Below are 15,000 nucleotides of genomic sequence, written 5' to 3' on the forward strand. Positions count from 1 at the left end.
GACAGCCCCCTGAGTGAAGGTCAGTCTTGGGCTACTTCCCACCGAGGCAGCCCTGGCCATCAGAACCGCACGTCTCTGGTCCTCTGTCAGTGGAAATGTTCTTCCAATCCATGATAGCTCTACTCTGATGGCACAGAGCTTACACAACTTGCATGCTTTAAATTTCTCAGTATCAGTGTGTCTGATACCCTAGGAAACACATATGGCACTGTCTGCTGGTCTCAGTGACATCTCTCCCATAGGATGCTTGTCTGCTTCAAAGCACTCCTCATCCTTCCACAGAGGGGTAAGTGGAACTCCATGATCAATGTCAACCAATCGTCAGAAAGATCTACTTCTAGTCCTGTGAAGGGTGGTGTTTATATGGCTCAGACTTACGCTCTTCTCAGTCTATCTCCAAAGCCTGGTGGCCTGTTAGCAAAAAAAATGTAAATGAGGCTCAGAAGAAGATCAAGGACATTCTCATCCAGTATGATTGGGTGTGCTAGTAGCTGATCCTTGTCGCTAAGAATAGAAAAAATTTGAAGGTCCCAGTGGCCATGCTGGCTATAAGAAAATCCTATGGTTAAACCCATTCTGAGGATCCGGGTTCACTTTTGTAATAAATGATATGAGATTTAATGTATAAAGGAAAAGAAAGAAAAGAAAAAATTCTCTCCCTCTCAGTTTATCAACTTATCTCTGGTTAAAGTCCCAATCTGAAATTTATCTGGGCTGGAATTGGTTGATGTGCAAGGACTGCAAGGCTGATGTTCATGGTTTACTTTCCAGGACTAACCTATCTTAGTAGAACCTCTCACAGTGGAACATCAGAGTGCTCGCCACTGAGTTTTTGTGACCTTGGCCAAACCTTAGGTAGAATGAGTTCCCATATCACGTCCTGATGCTTAGGAATTTTTCAGACACCATGGGAATTTCACTCAAAAAGATGATGCGATTTTATTTTATTTTTTTGCACACACACAAAAAATGAAGACACTCCCCCCACCCTCCCATTCAGAAATCACTCAGGCTGAATTTTCAGGCAATAAACTTTGGGAATAAAGACAGATACTTACTCAGATATTAAGAAGACTTCTTTAAGTAACCCTTGGGTTAACTTGGGAGACCAAAGCTACAATTAAATTCAAATTAGAAGTGAGCAATTATGGCACGATGTAGCTCATCATGTGAGTACAGTCGAAATGTCACACAAAGGAACATGTGTAGCCTGTAAAGCATTTATTAGAAAACAAACAGAAATTAAAATAAATGTAAAGGTGCCTTAGGACAGAAAGTAAAAGGAATGGCTAAAGCAATGTGCTATCAGGTTACATCTGCACATCCCCAGTTGCCATAGCAACGTGATTTTTTTTTTTTTTTTTTTTTAGCAAACCAAGAAAATGAAATACCGGGTACCAAAGGAGTCAACACGTGTCTCACCAGTCCAGATTATGAGGAAGTACTGATTGTCTTAAGCATATGATGGGGGAAAAATACAGTGATAATTACTAAATTTAGTTGGTGTTTTTCCTGCTTAAATATTCCCTACTTGCAGCCATTCTACATTTGAAAATAAAGCCAATCAGAACATATATTTGCAGTTGTATAAAATGGAATTAAATTGGTTTAAGTAAAGGGCCAGATTGCAGCTAAATGAAATGGGATATCTAAAGTTAAATAATTCCATCCTAATCCACTTGGTTGTAATAAAACATTTAAGCACACACATTATGGATATAAGGTCACCCACTGTTTTGAGTCTCCCAAAAAGAAGCTCACAGCTAAGTTATAAATTAATTTAAAAGGTTTTATAAAATTGTAAATGTTTTGCTGGGCCTTTAGAAATGCTTCCAAGGGAAATTACTAAGAATGCAATAAAAATATTTTTAACAGGCTTAAGCTGGCAATTTAAACTTTTCTAACATGAAAGATGATTAGTTTTCAAAATCAGCTCAGCATCAGACTTTTTGAAATATGTGCATCCATCTCAGAAAAAAACACAACATTTTTTCAAGAATATGGTTGTTTTTCTTCTATTTTCACTGTAGTGGAAAATTTAGAACGATTTGGGGGGGAACAAAAACCAATGTCTACTTCTTTGAGATTGTTGCAAGCTGATGTTTGAGTTACAAAAAGCTGTTTACATCTTTCTTATCTTCATTTTAATTCTGTTTCATTCACAGTTCAAAACAAACAATCAGTTTTTATCAGGTTTTGGTGACTGATTTTTCATATCCTTCCAAATGCAAGATTGTTTAGTTTGTCATTGTGAAATAGCAAGTGAGTTCATACTGCTAATAAATCAAAATATACATGTCATTTGAAATTATGTACACATTCAATAACTAAATCATAAATGGAGTCATTTAGGTTCAATCTCCTTTTCCTTCTCCCCAAATTAGAAGCACACAAGAGAGATAAATAAGTTCTACTGAGAAGAAAGAAGCTCAGAATAAATATACCCAATGCCTGAGACTTGAATTCTGTTTTTAGTCTTTTGGGGTTTTGTTCTACTGGAGATTGAACAAGGAACATTCTACCTCTAAGCTAAGTCCCCAGCCCTATTTTTAATTTTATTTTGAAACAGGGTCTCACTAAGTTGCTGAGGATCTTGTTAAATAGCAGAGCTTAGCTTTAAACCTATGCTCCTTCTGTCTTAGCCTCCCAAGTACCAGAATCACAGATTCATGTACTACCACGCCTGGCTGAGACTTGAATTTTGAATGATGTGGTGTTCTTCACCAGGCGGACAGTTAAACTGCATGCACGTTGGGCTCCTTCTCACTAACTCCATCCCCTGGAGTGAATGCAGGAGGGACTGTTACAGAAACTGAGTAAATGGTGTTATTATGTAGGTTACTCTGGCCATGGACTTTGGCCTCCTAGAGAGTACCCCGGGGTGAGCACAAGGTCTCATAGGGCATTCCACCCGAGTGTGCTCTCTGTAGGCTATGCAAAAGGTTTTCGCGGACATCTTGTTTGTTGATGTACAGCTGTTTACTTATTACTGTAATTATTACCATACCACATCTGCTGACACTGGTGGTCAATTAATGCCTTTAACCTTGTCAGGAAAGGGTAAACAACATTGCACTAATAATAGTTTTTAAATCAATAACTGGAGTAGAAGAGTGAATGGGAACTAGCGAAGCAATGAACGTATACTGAGCTGTTTTCCACAAAGCCAAAAGAAAATATTTGAAGAGCCAGGCGTGGTGGCACATGCTTGTAATCCCAGCATTTGGGAGGCTGAGGCCGGAGGATTACGGTTTGCAGATAGCCTCAGCTACTTAGTTAGGTCCTCTGCAATTTAGTGAGACCCTGTTTCAAAATAAAGAATCAAAAATAGGGCAGGGGCTGTAACTCGGAGGTCGAATGTCCCTGGGTTCCATCCCCAGACCCTAAAAAAAAAAAAAAAAAATGTATTTGAAAATGTCAAGAAATGCAGAATATCCATTCAAAATTGGGATATAAATAGTTTATCATACTTAGCTTTTATTTTCCTAAACTCACCACATATTCTATTTTTTAATAAAAGGGATGTTCAGTTAAAAGTTTTGCATACGGAATGAGGATGTAGCTTAGTGGTAGAGTGCTTGCCTAACGTATAAGGCCCTAGCTTTAATTCCCCCGTACCGCAAAATAAGAATAATTCATATGACAAAAAATGTTCACGACTGCCATCAATTCAGGTAAAAGACTGGCCTCTTACATTCTGTTGCTTTACCTATTATACACACATCCGCAGAGTTTTCCTTCTTGGACATACATTGTTGTGGTCAATCTGGATTGTTTTTTAATATATGTTCTTGCTCAACTCTGCATCTTTCTGTCTCTTGTAAAAAAATCAACTGACATCAAAGCGTCTTTACTCATCTTGGAAACCCTCATCAACTGTGGTTTGTTTCTCTTCGGTAACATCACCAATCCCCCTGGACCCAGAAAACCTTCGCAGGACATATTCTTTTCCCATGTCCTCCTATCCTGTTTCCTGCAGTGTCTGATGTAAAACAGATTTTAAAGTTTATAATAGAACAGAGGTCAACATGAAAGACTGCAGGATCCCGGCCTTTGCTTTCTGCCTCTGGTCTTTATTATTAACAACAAATACTTAGTTGAACTATTATTTTCTATGTCAAATAAAAACATCACAATGACAGCCCTTTCTTTCTTTTTAATCATAGATGAGAAATTTCACAGGATTTTCCAATACACAAGAACAGGCATTAGAAAAGTTATAGATATACTAAGTAAACAAAAAGAACTAACATTCTGTGTGTGTGTGTGTGTGTGTGTGTGTTACTAGGGATTAAAACCAGAGGTGTTCTACCTCTGAGCTACACCCCCTGTCCCAAGTACTGGGATTACAGGCCTGTTTCTCCACCATGTACATAGCTGAAATGCAATATTCTTAAATTTCTCAAATTTTCAAAACAACAATCATCATCCAAGGCCCTGTCTCTCTCTCCTGTTTTGATTCAGAATGTGTTTTTAGTCCAAAGCAACCTCCTCTCCCGTGCTCTGAATTCTGTTCACCAATGCTTTCTCCTGAGATGCACTGTTTGGATTTCTTCTCTCTCTTCCAGTAGTTGAGGTAGATTCATGATGGCGTTTTAGCACACGCCACTTGCACCCATTTCAAACCAATACCAACCTTGGCCTCTCTCTAGAGCACCGGCTGCTCCTGCTGGCCTGTCTTCTTCTATGAAGCCAGTTGCTCATTCTGTCCCCTTACCTGCATCGCCCTCCTAAGACGCTCCAGCCTCCGGCTCACAGCATCGTGTGTGCCAATGCGCTTGCTAATGCCACCTGATCTAATGGCTGCTACTCATTCCTCCGTTCAGCAATGGACAACCCAGAAGGATCTACCTTCCTCTCTTAGCTTTTTCTCCCTCCCTCCCCTTTTTTCTTCTTTCCTTCTTTCTTTGTGCTGGGGATAGATGCCAGAGGCATTCTACCTCTGATCTATACCCCAAGTTAATTTTATTTAGAAATAGGAGTCTCAATAAATTGCTGAGAACCTCCCAATGTTGCTGACTTTGGCTCCTAACCTAACCTTCAATCTTCCTGTCTTAGTCTCCCAAGTACTGGGGGTATGTTCCACAATGCCTGATACCTTCCTCGTGTGTGTGTGTGTGTGTGTGTGTGTGTGTGTGTGTGTGTGGCATAGGGGTTAAACCAAGGGATACTCTACCTCTTTCTTTTCTTTCTTTCTTTCTTTCTTTCTTTCTTTCTTTCTTTCTTTCTTTCTTTCCTTCTTTCTTTCTTTTTTCCTTTCTTCCTTTCTTTCTTCCTTTCTTTCTTTTTTGCGGTCCTGGGGATGGAACTTATTCTACCTTCAACCCCAGCCTGATTCATTCTCCATTATTTTGAAACAGGGTCTCCCTGAGTTTAGAGCCTCACTAAGTAGCTGAGGCTGTCCTGGAACCCAATCCTCCTGTCTCAGCTTCCTAAATGCTGGGATTACAAGTGTGTGCCACCACGCTTGGCTGCTGCTCTACTTCTGAGCTAAACCCCTAGGCTTTTTTTTTTTTTTTTTTTCGGGTCTGGTCATGGAACCCAGGGGCATTTGACCTCCAAGCTACACCCTCTGCTGTATTTTTTATTCTTTATTTTTATTTGATTTATTTATTTATTTATTTATTTTGTGGGTCTGGGGATGGAACCCAGGGGCATTTGACCTCCGAGCTACACCCCCTGCCCTATTTTTTATTCTTTATTTTGAAACCGGGTCTCACTGAGTTGCAAAGGGCCTCACTAAGTAGCTGAGGCTGTCCATAAACCACCATCCTCCCGTCTCAGCCTCCCGAATGCTAGGATTACAAGGGTGCGCCACCACGCCCAGCTTTATTCTTTATTTTGAAACAAGGGTCTCACTAAGTTCAGGAGGGCCTCACTAAGTAGCTAAAGCTGTCTGCAAACCACAATCTCAGTCTCAGCTTCCTGAATGCTGGGAAAGCATGTGCCACCACGTTCAACTAGGTTTTTTTTCCAAAAACAAAAACAAAAATGCAAGGTCTTGTTAAGTTGCTGACACTGGTCTAAAACCTGTGATCCTCCTGTCTCAGCCTACCAAGTACATGATATTATATATATATATATATATATATATATATATATATATATATGTGTGTGTGTGTGTGTGTGTATATATATATATATACACATACATAGTATACATATATACATATACATATACATACACACACACACACACACACACACACACACACACACACACACATATATATATATATTTCCCTCTCTCTCTCTTTGGTACTGTGGATTAAACTCAGGGATATTCTGCCTCCAAGCTATACCCCTGCCACTTTTTCTTTTTTATTTCAAAACAGAATCTGGTTAAGTTGCTGAGGGCTGGCCTTAAACCTGTCATCCTCCTGTCTCAGCCTCCCAAGTACTGGGATTAAAAATGTATAACACCATTCCTGGCTGTTATGTACATTATTTTAAATATATGTCCTTAACCCACACACCATTTCTGCATGATAAAATCAGATTTCCACTCCACATTTAAGGTTTCCCCTTACATTTTATTGCACATCTCCTTTCTTATCATCTCCTTTTTTATTTTCTCCCACACACACAAAGAAAAAAAGTTCCCTTTCAGGGTCACCGATGTACTGAATGTTGCCTCTGTCCATTGGGCTATTCCACAAATCTCAGCTGTATCCATGGTCAACCATTAAGAGAAAATAAAGACTGTGTAGTTGCCAGTTAGAATGTCTATGGCAACAAAAAACAGAACTAACCAAAGTACCTTACTAATGAGGAAATTATTTTATGATAAGAAGTAAATAAAATAATAGCAGTTTTAAAAAAGAATCGCTCTAAATTACTGCAATGTGACCAGAACACAAGTGACTTCTGTACTTCAGCATTTGATAGAGAATCCCTTTGGAAGTTCAATGGCTGGGGATGTATCTCAGTGTTAGAGTACTTGCTTTGTATATGTGACATGGCCCTGGGCTCAAACATAGCCCTGGGGGGAAAAAAAAGCTCATAATTTTAGAACTTGTCAGAGTATGTATCTGGCTCAAGGATACATTATATAGTGTTCCTTCTATTAAATTTCCATTTTACAAAGTATTTAGAAACCTATTATCCAGTATCATAAAGTTTGAGTAATCTACAGAATATATTATATATTCTAATATTTATATCTACCCGTGTATATGTATATATGTATATATACATAATTCATATATATATAATTAATTCAAGGATAGACTGAAAATAGATAAGAAGATGAAAGACAGAGGAAAAATGAAATAAAATAGAAATGGAGAACTGTGAGAATGTAATATTTATTTTTTAAAAATATAAAAAGATTTCCATGAACATGTTCTTCACAAACTAACCATCCCATCCTCACCTCAGTGAACATCTGAAGCTTTAAAGGAGATACCCATGATAAAAATTGGAATGGAATCGGGTCTAATTACTCCTGAATCTGACATTGACCAATGGAATGAATGATACTGGATGAACCACACCGCAGGCTTCATTTGTTCATCTGACTTAGACTGTCATTGTCCCTATGGGTTAATAAAACTGAATTCTATGAGAGGCACTCCATTCTTCCCCAAGGAACCTCCCAGGCTGACCCTGAGCTGGGACTAGGCACTCAGTGTGTTTCCAGGTCTGTCTTCCACTTCCTATGTGTGTACGGCTTGATTGCACTGAGCTGCTTCTTCTAGGCTCCACTCAAGTCAAACAAATTTCCTTGGGCTTTATTTCAAGATTCTAACCTCTCATTTTCTCTCTCTTCTGTGCACTCAGTTTTATCATATTTTGTCTTGCAGGTAACATACTTGCCTCTAGCAGATATCAGCAGTATGAGAACATAATTAGATCTTTTCTATTAAAGAAAAACTTAACTTAAACTCCATTTTGTAAGGCTGCCATTTTGTGATACACATTCCTTTGTAAAATTTGCACCTCTTAAAAAATTGCTCCGCAGCCAGTGTGGTGGCGCATGCTTGTAATCCCAGCATTTGGGAGGCTGAGACAGGAGGATTGTGATTCGCAGACAGCCTCAGTTACTTAGTGAGGCCCTTTGCAACTCAGTGAGAACAGGTTTCAAAATAAAGAATAAAAAATAGGGCTGGGTTCCATTCCCCATACCAGAAAAAATTTTTGCTCAGCTATAGGGGATACACTTTTGGCGAAGACTGTGTACCAATAGATATACAGCACAGAAATTTAGCATTAGGAATACATAAAGGCTCTTCGCTGAGTGGTCTCCCATACCTGGAAGCATCTTTTTTTGCAAGAAAGAAAACTCATCTTGCCAAACAACTTTTGAACATGTCTTTTTTTTAATGCTGCAATGAAAGTTTATTCCTATCAATAGTAAATAACTGGCTTACAGCTGTCACTCTTCAGAAGGATATTTTCATTTTACCAGGAGTGTCTTACCATGATTCAAAGGAGTTGATATCTAACAGTAAGATGTGGAGTCTCCCACAGGCTAGGTAAGAGAATATTGGGGGAACGTGAGGAAAAAAAGAGTAATTTAGGTTTATCTAGAGCCTATCCAAATGGAATCAAACATGGGTTTTCAGTCAACGACAATTCATTATGAAATTTAGAATCTCGATTGAGCGTTTCATCCCTAGGCCCTGCCTCTTAACATTTCCAACATTTTAATTGTCATTGTCTAAACTGGGGTTTGGGGTTGTCTTGGACTTTTCCTCCCCTTTTTGGAGGGGCTGGAGAGGATGTCAAAGTGAGTAGGAGAAAAGCTGTGGTCTCGGCCAACGTGGCCAGGTTTCAGAACTGTTTCTACAACCGGAGGGATAATGCGCCTGTAGGTAATCCAGACCCCAGCTCTCCGGGATCTTCCCACACGGCTTGCTCAGCTTTAACTTTCATTTTGCATTAAACAAAAAGTCATCTGAGGGCTATTTAATGCTCTGGCTTGTGTTTTCCAATACTAGATAAAAGTTAAACAGATGAACCATTCGGGGGGGTAAGGATTGGGAAATCCACGGCTGCTGAAATGCTTTAAAGTTCCAAAATGGTTTTGTTTTTTTAAACCCATTTTCTTGTTCCAGCAGCTGTGGGTTTTCCCAGGGCTCCCCCTGTGGCTCAAAAGGGAGCTGCTTAATGCTTAACAGATGAGCCAATTGAGTTTTTAAATGCAAAATTAAACTTAAAGTGCACAAAGAGCACAGGGGAATCCACAGCCAAGAATAGAACAGAGGAGAATGAGCCTCAAGTCCTGCGCGGAGGGGGACTCAGGCTCTTCTGCAACCGGCAGCAACTGGGAGGATTGGTGGATGGCGTGGGCACAGGGATCTTTTAATCATTCCTTGAACAGCCTGCAATTATGCTCTATATTACCAAAGTTATTCCATAACTACTGGCTGCATATTTGTTGATATATGTCTATTTTTTTAAGGAGAGGGGGAAAATGGATAGATAAATGGGCTCTGTAAAACACAAGCACAGATGTCTTCTGTCTCCAAAGATTCGCTCTCTTAGTAATGGTGAGAGAATTTGGTTCTCTCTGCCTTTTTACCCCTTTGGGTCCCTAGGTACCTTACTTCCTGTGCCGGAGACACTTGTAGCAGGTCTAGATTCGTGTAACATTCTGCTTTCGATGTGAGGAGTTAGGAAGATCGTCAGCTTTATTGGGCCACAACTTGCCACGTCATTGGAGAAACTGTAATGTTTCTCACCTAAATATCACATCTAAATATCTCGTCATAAGATGGCATCAGATTTTGATACGTACAATTAAGATCCAGAAAAAAAAAGTTATATTCAACTTTGGGAGAAAGTCTTTTTTGATTCAATACCAATCAACTTAGTACTTTTTAAAAAGAAAACCTCCATTTTTTAACTGCACACATTGCTTTTTTTATTATTTAAGAGACTCTAGTATCATCCAGCCTAAAATAAAAATGTAATTTTTTATTGAATATTATACAATTAATATCAGATTTAAAATCATGGAAATCTAAATAGGAGCCAATCTCTTGATTTCAACAAGTTTTTCATACCTTAGCATTTCAGAATGGGGCACAGCCCAGCGAGCCTCATTGGATTCACACAAGCCCCCATATTTTTAGACAGTACATATTGGAAGCATCAATATCTTAACATTGCAGGATGGTAAGTTCCATAGGTCTATTGCATTTTAATTGTATATAAAGAATAACCAGGATAACATGGCAAAAGTGCTGAAAGAGGACAATTCCATTGGAAAACTTAAGTGGCTCAGATCTTGCCTTTATACTCCACTTCTAAGTTTGAAAACACTAACAGTTCTTTAATAGTTTACTTTTGGAGAAATCATTTTAATGGATAGTGACCAAAAATGCTATTAACATGCCAGAAGAAAATTTCCATTATGATACCAAGAAGGAGCTTGAAAGCTTCAAGTTCACAGATGATAGATTATTCAGTCCCATAATGATGAGTGAAATCTTAGGTTTAAGTTAGATTACAAAAATACATGTATATACACATCTGTATACACACATACACACACATACACACCTTTATAATGTTGCCTATTCAATTACAAATTGTATTCCTTAAGTATTTTTACCTCTTTCAAATTCTCTAAGACTTATTTTAAGGGTAAGAAACCATCATGTTTAGTCTCCCTCAAAAAAGGAGGGAGCAACCCCCACAATAAACCAATAAACAAACAATAACTATTATTTAGATTTGGTCGCTGCCTTCAGTCTGACATTTGTCAGCTCAATAATTTAATGAAACCATTGTTTTACCTGAATTATTTAAATAAATGTATTGATTCTCAATTGACAACCTCTGAAAAATAGGTCGGGGATGAACGCTCCTCTGAGTACGTCTTTGTGGCTTTGCCTTTGAAGTCTCGTAGCTAATGGTGTCTACTTGCCTTATTGACTAGGGCCAATGCTGCTGGTTTGCCTGAAGGAAAGATACTGATGGAGACGGGTTTCTGCAAAAGCAATTATATGGTTAATTGTGTTCATGTGAACCTAGCCATTGTGATTAAAGCCTGAGACTGGGGCTTAGGTAGAGCAGAGCTCCCCTGTTTCCAGGCACTCCTTGGCTTGCCTCTTCCTCTTCAGGCCTTGAGAAACTGTGCAGAGACGTCAGCAGACGTCCCCAAGGAGAAGCCATGCGTGGGGGATCACTCAGTCATTAGATTGTAGTCAATCTAGGAACAAGGTTAACATGAATATGTAATCATTGGATCACATATTCATAGATATATGATTATATAAGGTGATCATCAGAATGCAGATCTGAATAAACAAGAACATCTTCAGTACTTGACACATCATGTAATCGAATTCAATGCTAACCTGTGCTCACATCAAAATCCTTTGATTTTTACACCTGTCATGGAATGATGCCCGGGTACCGCTCCTGGTCTTCTGTACATGAACATAAATTAAAAAGACAGTCTGCTCTGGTTTTGAATAAGATGCTATGGCTTATCTTACATAATTCCAAATTTGGTTATTTCCCATTGAATTTGGTTAAAAATGGTTAGAACCCACTTACATATACATAGGCAAACATACACAAATAAATATATATGTGTGAGTACATATATATAGTTTACTACACAAAGCCTTTCAAAACTTTTAATATTTTTCTTGTTTCATAAGTAACATTACATAGAATTAAGATAATTGTTCTATTTTTTTTTGCTTCTCAGTCAAGTTGGTGGCTTTAGAGTCATTCCATTTTTACAAGGAAATTCTAAATTATTAATCAAGTAGAGCACTATTCTTATTTTTTTTTTAGATTACCCAACGTACTTTTGAGGCCTTCACAAGTGGATGCTAACATGCATTGATGCATAAAGAAACAGCTATCCATGTTTCAGTAATTCAAATCCAACACCATTTTGATGAGATTTTTAATATTCTCCTGGGAACATCACCAGAGTAATTGATGATGAGTTCAAATTACTTGCACGTTATTTATCTCAACATCTATTCCATAATATAGTGTTACATTATAGGCAATAATATCATTCTGTCAGTTGTACAAACAGTGGCATTTTATTAATGTCATTCTATTCATCACTTCTTGTATAGCCTCATAAAAACTGACCCCTCTGTATATAAAGCATTAAAAAAAAAACCTCTGCCCCCTTAGAAACAGATGCAGTTAGCAGGATTGACCATTTTAAGAACTAAAACAAAAGAGAGGGTTATATGATGACATAGCCCTCATCATTCTGCATTGTTCACGAAACAGTTGCCTGCCTTCATTCGCTGGGTGGATCTCCGGGTGAGTGTTAGCAGCAGACGTATCACGTGCCAAAGCTGGGAGACTGCGAACTACGTTCGGTACAATACATTTTCTGCAGGGGGGGAAAATATGTTAACACAGAGCATACTGTCCCAAGTGCTTAATTTCAGAAATGGACTCATTCTCTTTCAAACCTGTTCAGTTCAATAATAATTCCTACCACCGTCAAATTTACTAAACACACACACACAAACACACACACACACACACGCGCGCACGCACACACACACACACACACACACACATACACACACACTGAATGGGAAGTCATAGAGAAACACAACCTTCATTCTCCAATGCAAAAAAATTAAATATGCAAATATTAAAATGAGGGAACTCTGCTTCTTTCCCCCTTGTACAACTGATTAAATTGTCACTGCTGGAGATTGCATGGGGTTTTATTCCCTTTACAGCCATATTCAATTGGACAGACAGAAAAATATATTGCCACAGACGAGACCCACCACCTGGGTACACTGTTTCCAGTTGCTTGCAGAGGTCTTGTCCAAATCTTTGCACCTACCCTTTTAACAAAAGTAAAGTATGAGGTGTGGCCATTCAAGACAAAAGTAGACAAGTCTTTAAAGTCCTTTTCAACCTGAAGATTTCAAAAAGATAAAACTCCTCCTCCCACGTGTAGATATTGGTTCACAATTTATTTACTATATAATTATCACCAGTTCACCCTTTATATGTAAACCTAAAAACATTTGTCTAGCTAGCTAGCTAGCATCTCAAAGGAGCTTTTCTTTCTGTGTCTGCCCTTTATTTCTTAACTGGTTGGTAAATCTGTGTCCTGGCTTATCAGTATTAACACAGAACCCTCCCACCATCACCACCACCAACAACACCCTCCTTTGCCCAGTTGGGCATTTTTTATTCTGGTAAGAAATGGTTATAGAAACAGAAGGATTACCTTTTCCTCTCTCCTGCCTTGCCGCGGTTCTGGAATGGTTACTCCTGTGTGCCTGGGTGTAATAGAAGTTGGTGCTCAGTGAGGATGTCGCCTGCCTGTGTCTGTGGGCTCTGCAGGCTGAGCAGAGAGCTGGCTCCAGCTGCAGGAGAGGGGCCTCAGTGTTAAGGCTATGTAGAGCCAGACAGCTTCTGAGCTCTTTCTCTCCTACAAAGAGGAGTAGCCACAAGCACCGGGATGTGTTGCAACTAAGAAAGATGGTAGAATGATGCTTTCGAATTGGAGCAATCAGCAAAAGAAAGATCATAAAAATATTGAACCACAGATGTTTTGTTACAATGACAAGTGAATGGGAGCAAATATATTTGCCTTGAGATTGATAACAAAATCAGGTGACTTTGCTAAGGAAAGAAAAGGAACTGGTCCTCAAAGAATTTTTAGGTGATTTGAAATGTGGCTTGAAATATTTTTATTGTTCCCACCAAAATGACGCATATGGGCATTTTTTTTGTTTACTAAATATCTGCTATATTTGCTATTAGAAGAATTGCAGTTTGAAAACTGTATCTGCTCTGATTGAGCGAATGGGGAAACAATCAGACTTCCCATTTCCGTCACTCAGATAGGTAAACTCAAAAGGAAATCAAGTGGTTTCTCTGTGCCCCAACTCCTTTGAAAACACAGCAGCCCATAGCATACCTAAAGAAAACATCCTGCTTCAACTTGAGAATTTTAAAAACCATTGGTTTACAACTTCAAACCGTAGGCCCTTTTCTCTATTCAGGTATCTTTTTGCTGTCAGTTAAGGCACAGTTGTGTGTGTTCTGGCCTGAACAAACACAAGCTTCAAGCCTTCATTGAGTCTACCTTTGGTTTTTCTGTCCTTCTTAGGTTTCTCTGTTTCTCGTTAGTCTCCTCATCAAGATGTCCCAAGGTTTTTGTTTTATCAAATTGTTCCTAGCATGGGAAGAAGAGATGGGGAGGGAATGGTGTGGGGAAGGGGTAGGGGCTAACTGGGCAATGTGTGCATGTATGTCTACACGATTTTTTTTTATCCCATTATCATGAATGAATACAGTGCACCAATAAAAAATAAAAAAAAACACAAATTGTTCTTTTTGCATTGTTCCACAGCTCTTTGGCTGTTTAATCTAATTTATTTGTTTTTGTTTCATTTTCCTTGTAGTTTTATATTATTGTTTTTATATGTCATTCATACACACACACACACACACACATATACATACATATATATATATATATATATATATATATATATATATATATATATATGTAAAAACACAATTGCAAAAGTCAAATAGTACAACATGGGCAAGTTTTCCTGTTGTGTGTTCTTACAATTTGGCTTTTTTGACTGGTTTCTTCTCTTTCTGAGTTCTGACCATTTTCATTTTCTTTCTTTCTTTCTTTCTTTCTTTCTTTCTTTCTTTCTTTCTTTCTTTATTTTTTGCGGTGTTGGGGATGGAACCCAGGGACATTGTACCTCTGAGCGACACCCTCAGCCCTATTTTTTATTCTTTATTTCAAAACAGGGTCTCACTGAGTTGCAGAGGACCTCACTAAGTAGCTGAGGCTGTCCACAAACTGCCATCCTCCTGTCTCAGCCTCCCGAATGCTGGGATTACAAGTGTGGCCACCATGCCTGGCTATTTTCAGTTGTCTTTTTTTTTTCTATCACCTTGCCTTATTATTACAAAAAGTCTTATTATTCCATTCTTCCCCTAGCATCTTCATTTCCTAGGCATCTGGTCATTACTCTAATGTGACCACCCTTTACTCAGTGTTTAAACTAAGCA

Source organism: Muscardinus avellanarius, assembly GCF_963383645.1.
Source record: "Muscardinus avellanarius genome assembly, chromosome: 5".
Lineage (NCBI taxonomy): Eukaryota > Metazoa > Chordata > Mammalia > Rodentia > Gliridae > Muscardinus > Muscardinus avellanarius.